The sequence below is a fragment of the Hemibagrus wyckioides genome, linkage group LG05, assembly GCF_019097595.1.
Source record: "Hemibagrus wyckioides isolate EC202008001 linkage group LG05, SWU_Hwy_1.0, whole genome shotgun sequence".
NCBI classification, from domain to species: domain Eukaryota; kingdom Metazoa; phylum Chordata; class Actinopteri; order Siluriformes; family Bagridae; genus Hemibagrus; species Hemibagrus wyckioides.
This window is the reverse complement of record NC_080714.1, coordinates 12,821,780-12,828,545: the sequence shown is the minus strand read 5'-3', so window position 1 is coordinate 12,828,545 and position 6,766 is coordinate 12,821,780. Positions and strand designations below refer to the sequence as shown.

At 37.3% G+C, this 6,766-nt stretch overlaps 1 long non-coding RNA gene across 1 annotated transcript; it reads right to left on the bottom strand.

Moving 5' to 3' along the window:
- Positions 1–1,286: 1,286 nt before the first annotated feature.
- LOC131352696 (uncharacterized) lies at positions 1,287–2,479 on the bottom strand. The gene is made up of 3 exons (XR_009204546.1): positions 2,299–2,479; positions 1,966–2,069; positions 1,287–1,834 (listed from the first exon to the last, which is right to left on the bottom strand). It is a non-coding gene; the product is annotated as an uncharacterized LOC131352696 (long non-coding RNA).
- Between the last annotated feature and the right edge of the window lie 4,287 nt (positions 2,480–6,766).

Sequence of the window (6,766 nt, the reverse complement as noted above, 5' to 3'; positions counted from 1 at the left end):
CTGCACCTGTAAGTAAAAGAAGTATGCAACTAAGCAAAGAAGAAAGTGAGAAGAAATTATATATAATCCATTAAAATGAAAAAAGTTAAATGGTGGAGACATAATTTGAGCCCTTTCAAAATGCTACTATGATTGTCCATTAATCTTCTAGCACTTTGCACCAGTGGGGGACAGATATGCAATTTCACTTGGAGCTAGATTTTAACAATGATGATGATGAGTAATACAGAGAATCCAAACTTTGAAATGGCTCGTAAAATACTAAAATTTATCCTGAATATAACTTATAATCAAAGGTGGTTATGAGACCATTCTGGGCATGATTTTATGTTTGAAGTAAATTGATGTAAATGACAATGTATATTAATGTTATTACTTCAAATTTAAAGCACGGTTTCAACACAATAATGGATCAGTGCTGTATCTGAATGTGTAGAATCAACAGGAAGATATCCCTAATAAAATGCTTTTATGCACATCAACTTATAATTGTGAGTTAGAATCCAAGCACATCGACAATTTTTTTACCCGCTGACCATAAACAAGTAAAATATATTGGAAAAGCAAAACTAAACACTAGGATGGGAATGGGTGTACATGATATGTTGCAGAACATATATATGGACATAAAATCATGGAATTTTACATGTCCAAGAGGTAATAAACAATGTTTTTTTCTCCTTGTTTTTACCATTGCAATATACACTTTAAATCAAATTCTGCTGTGTGGATGTAGTATAAATAAAGATTGTATGGATTTAAATCACTAATTATGTCTGGTCTATAGTAATTGATTCCCAGGCAATTAACTAGACACACTTTTCTCTGAATGTAAAAATATGCTATTCTTCCAACATGCTGAAATAGTTAGCATGAGAACATAAATATATAGCAATAAAAATAAAATCAATTTTTTGTAGAATGCAAAGAGAAATGGGGTTGAGAGCTAAATTAGATTTAATCTGGGCAGTAAGCAAAGTTAAATAATACTTATACAACCCTGCCCAACTAATTTTCTCTCTCTTTACTTCTAACTCCACTCCTTTAGCCAGTGACCTGGGCAAGAAGCCTCTCTAGCCTCAGCAATCCCTTGGATAGAGGATGGGATCTGTAAGCAATCATACATGATCCTTTGAGCTGGAGGATGAGGTCAGATATGGTATGAAGACTACAAATTGAGACACCAGTCTCACACCTTTGATCTGACAGGAACCCAACACAGTTGTGTATAACTGGAAATGCAGGGCCAGCATAGACTTTAACCAAAACACAAGAAATCACATTAATTTCACAACATACAGCAGTTTATTGAAATTCATAATCATATGTAACACCCAATTGATCAAGTGTTTAGCTTAAAAGCTCAGGTGATGGACCAGTTATGAAGGTTTGGCTACTGGATCAGAATGAGTAACTAATGAGACAGAGACGGGATGTTTGAGGTAATAACAATGTATTATTCACACTTCTTAAAATATGTGCAATATTACAAAAGGAAATCAGGGACCCATAAAACAAAATGAGACAAATAATAAACGAAACATAAACCTAAACCCCAGGGATTTTTTGATAGTCTTTGTAAACACCTAACTAATACGTGCGAAGGTTTCAATTCCTTGTTCTCCAAGTGGTGTGCACAGAGGAGCAGGTGAGTGCAGGTTTTGTCCTACCACACAGGCAGAAACAATGTGGATCACAGTTCATCCAGGGAAACTCAAAGTACTTTCAAATCCAGAAATCTTCACTATGGGTCCTGGTGGAGTGGCTCGCCATCCCTGGATGAAATCTTCGTTTGTCCAATCCAACCAATATCAACAACAAAAAAAAACCTGACCTGTGTAACACAGTCAGAAAGACTCTAAGCAATCATATTTATATGTAACGCATCATATTAATAAACTTAAACATTCTTCCAGTGTAAATCACAATGAAATAAAATAAATTCTGATAAGTGTTTTCTCTTACCAAAGGCAACAAAATACAGGCCTCTCCTGAAGTCTCACAGTGGCGGCAGCACGACGCCACAGAGCAACTATAGTTAGAAAATCTTCAATCAGTGCACTGAATCTCTATCAAACACACACACACACACCATTTAACACACTGGTAGTCAATACAGTTTTTAACATAACGTTCGAGTTCGTCAAAAAAACTCTACATATACAAAAAACTACTTTAGAAACTCAAAAAACGTGGCGTTAGCTTAGTAACATTAGCTTAGCGGCGCTAACCGTTAGCCGCTAGCTATTAGCTAGTATGCATTCTCCTCTATTGTTCACTTCAAAGTTCTCAACTCACCAACAATGATTGCAGTTTATTCACAACGAACCTCCATGAAGGAAAACAGTTTTTAACTGTAGCCTGACAAGGTTTTCACAACCGAAGTGGTGAAAAAGGGTCTTTTGCACAGAGGAAAAAAAAAACACCCCTGGATGGAGCCTGCTGTGCTGTCGGCTACCCTCCGTTGTTGCACTGTGCTGCAAAGTACGGTGTCCACATAGGGGCGTGGTTTACTTTTCTCCTCAACATAAACTGACCAACTCACTCCCGTTTCAACATAAACTCAACATAAAAACAATACATAACTTTTTAACAGAATACAAACAAAATAGTGACTTTACACTGACAGAAATCAACAAAAATGTAACATTTTAGTAATAATAATAACCCTCTAAGTTGACAGAGTTACACATATAAATAGTAAAACCCTTTTGCATTTTCCATTCATTCACAATACAAATGTGAATATAGTAGAAACATTGGTGTGTTATGGCTGAAGTGTGTGTGTGTTTGTGTGTGTGCGTGTGCGTGTGTGTGTGTGTGTGTCTTCTCCACTTCAGTTTGTGGTGTCTTCCAGTCCCAGTGAGCCGGTTGCTAGGCAACTTGTGTACACAGGGAACTGCTGCTGTTGGTGTTTCTGAACTGTGTGAATGGGAATGACTAGCGATAGTGGAGAGGAAGAAGGGAGAGAATGATATCTTCGAAGTTTTGGGCCTTTTCATAAATAGAATGGATTAATAAGTGTGGATTGTCAAACTGTGCTCCTAAAGAATGTCTCTTATGTTTTAGATATCTGATACATAAGACAAAATGATTATAGGAGTAAAGCAAGGCCATTACACTATTTTACAGCCACAGCCAATACCTCATCCATCTACATATTATATTACAAACTAATGTGACCTCCAATTCATGGCTGTACAACCCAGGCTTAATTTGTACAATAGCACCTGTGTTAATGGAGACACTGATTGTCAATCACAACTCTGTGCTCTGGTTGCATGTCTCTTCTTGTTTTCTTCCTGCTCCACTATGATCCTTAGGGATCTTAGATTAACTAGCCTGGCCCTGAGCTTGCTAACAGGGGTGAAGGGTTTGGATTGCTAATGTTTTTTTTTGCCACGGAGTCTATTAAATTCATGCTAAACATAAACAGAATTATCAAGTAAACAGAGCATAGTCAGTTTCAGATGACCATTTCTGGTGAACAATTGGGATATCTGTTCTTATCATTCAATTTGCAATTAAATTTGTCCCCTTATGAATTTCAGGGGAGATTTATTTTGCTGGCTTAGTAATTTGAGTGTATGCATAAGAAAATAAGATGTGCTAAACCATTTGATTGGAATCCTACACCTAATCACACCAGACAGAGTAATACTTTAAGCAAATTTGCCCATTAGCTTGATACTTGGTTTCCAATATGCACTTTATGACCAGGTCCTTTTAGAGCTGTCCAGCAGAGAAGCCCTTTGAAAGGGAACCACTTACCATGCAGAGTGCTGCAGAACATCCAAAGATGCTGCTTACTTCCAGTGTAATATACTCTCCAAACAGGAAAGCAATATTCTCCCCATGTAATGGACTCCCTCAACCACTGGGCTCCTACATCTTTTATCTGTTGGATAAACAAAATGACTCACACTGATGTCTAAGATGGTTGAGTGATTCAAAGTTTCAGATGGAGGTGTTTGAGGCTTTTACTCATAACCACAAACTGGCTTTATGTAGACAAACTTTAGCCAACACCCCCACTGATATTAATCAGGTGCATGAATTATGTGAGTTGAAATAGATCTGGCAGTAGTGCCTCAAATCATCCACAAGTTTTTCATGAGGTTTGTAGAATCCCCTGAAGACAAAAACATCAGCCATTGGATTAGCCCCTGCTAAGATTATTCCAACTATTGTTGCCATAGACCTCCTTGGGTTTTCATTCTAATGTGGCCTGGAAGGGAATGGTTTCTGCATGGTGAAATGATTTTAGAGGTTGTGTGTTTGGTTTATAAAATTTGTTGTTATTTATGTTATCATATAGCATAGTGTGTGTGTGTGTGTGTGTGTGCAAAAGAGGTAGGAGTAGCAGAGAGAATCCTAGTGATTCCTGGCTATAATCACATAGATTTGTGCCACTCTAACAGATATTGCCCAAAGTCCCCTTGATGCTGATTGTTGATTAGATAATCTGCCTCATATGTTTCATAGCAAAACAATAACAAATGTCAAATTACATAGATGACTATACTTCAAACAATAAAAAATTAAACCTACTGTTAAATATTTTATATAATCATTTTCAGGCTACATTTAGAACATACTTTAAGGCACTTATAGTGGATATAACACAAAGAAACAAATTGTGTACTCCATATATGATAAGAAAAAGGCTAAACTTTCCACTGTGCCAAAAACATGCTCTGAAGATATAGTCAATTATGTGCAGTGCACCGGTACCGCTAACCACACATATGCTCTCTCCCTCCCCGTTTTTCCCTTACACACAAAAACATACTCCATGCTGTGCATCTGGTCAGAGGTAGAACAACACATGGTTTTGTCCTACCTCATTTTGTCTGACTCACCTGTAACCCATACTATTCTACCCCCCCACCCCGCATATCCCCCATGACCACAGTATACACACACACACACACAGCTCTACAAAGGCTTAAACGTAGGCTATTAACCACTTCCTATGAGCTGCCTCTAAAAACGGGAAACAGCAAGCCAATCTTTAAATGATGACTGCTCACAAAGTTCAGTGTCCTTAAAATCTAGTCAGTCTGGGTCACACTAAGTCACACTAATTGATTGGTGAGTATAATTCAAATGAGTGGGTAATAAAAATAGGACTAGAAAGAGTAAAACAAAATTTTGGGGGAAAAAAAAACTTCAGCCCAGTCACCAGTTCACTTTGAAGTGGATGACTCTTTTCATCAGCTTCCTTTCCATGTATGAAAAAGCTATTTCAAGTACAAAGCCTCATGCACACATATTTAATTTGTCTCTTCTTTTCTGAACAAGTGCATGTGGCAAACCGCATTTTCTAGTGAAAAACAAAGAGAAAGTTTTAAATAAAAGTACATATGAAAGGTGTGAGGCAGGAGAGCCAAAGTGGGGACAGAATCTCTCTCCTGATTTTTCATACACATCAAACCCTATTTCAAATCAGGCCTGTTAATATGGTCTCTCTCTCTCTATCTGTGGCTCTCTCTCTATCTGTCTCTGACTCAGTAGTAGAGAGGGGAGACAGTGATCAGTAACAGTGAAGAAACAGTGGGTGGAGTATGGAATAAAGGTCTTTGACTGTGAAAGCTGTCACTGCAGGAGTTTATATGCACACCATATTTGACTAATAATGTAGTCTTATAAAATTTGAATGAATCACATGGAGCATGTAATTTCACACTCATAAGGCATGGAAGATGAGTGAGAATTAACAGAATGCTTTTTCTCTTTTCCCACCAGGACTGAGCCATGACTGGGCCCAGGATACTCAACAAAATCATAAACATACAGATCATAAAATAATACTTTTTATTAAAACCTGTAGCACGTTTTGATAAGCAAAACTTATTTTAAGGCTGTTTATAAATAATAATATACATCCAGATAGAAATAAGGACTCACCACTGGCAGCTTAGTGGTGCTGGGGCTTGAACCCCAACATTCTGTTCAGTAACCCAAAGTCACATTTGACAGGCTGAAGGAATATTACATACCAATCTTGTAGCTACATACCAAAGGAGCAAATTTCAACATGCAGATCTAATTTATGAATGTGACAATAAATTACAGGAAGAGAGGTACTCTATCTGGAAGTCTTCAATTTCAGTCTGAAGAAGCTAATCGGATGAGTAGTGAAACTTTTCGATCTAACTAGAAAGAAGTCCAGTTGACATGAATCAGCTTCCAGATAAACACATCTGGATGGCTGAGAATTTTTACAGACACAAGGTACTCTATATTAAAGGAGACTGAGATACAGTTAACATGATTGCTGAGATAGCTTTAATAATCAAACTCACTTCCTTAATAATTTAAAAACAGGTCACCATCTTTTTGAAACTGATTTCACCATTCTAAAAAAGAATAAGAACTTCAATTTTTTGATCTTACTCTGTTTTAATTAAGCCCTAGTATAGAGAGTATAGACAGACAGCTTTTGCTCCATAGTTAATGGGATTCTGAACGAAAGAAGAGGATTAGAGGGTTTTGTGTGTGTGTGTGTATCTGTGTGCATGTGCATGTGCAACAGCCAGAGAACACTGGCATAATTATAAAAGGAACAAAGCACTGGAGATTAAAAAACACATGAAAGGGAAAAAAAAACATTTAAAGCAATCAAGGAGCTCACAAACATTCTGCTGGACACACACACATACACGCCACATCTCAAGGTCAGAACAAAAATATATGACTACTATCTGTATGTGACAGAAGCTCAAAGCAAGCTGGATGTGGACCTTTGGACAATCAGTTGCAA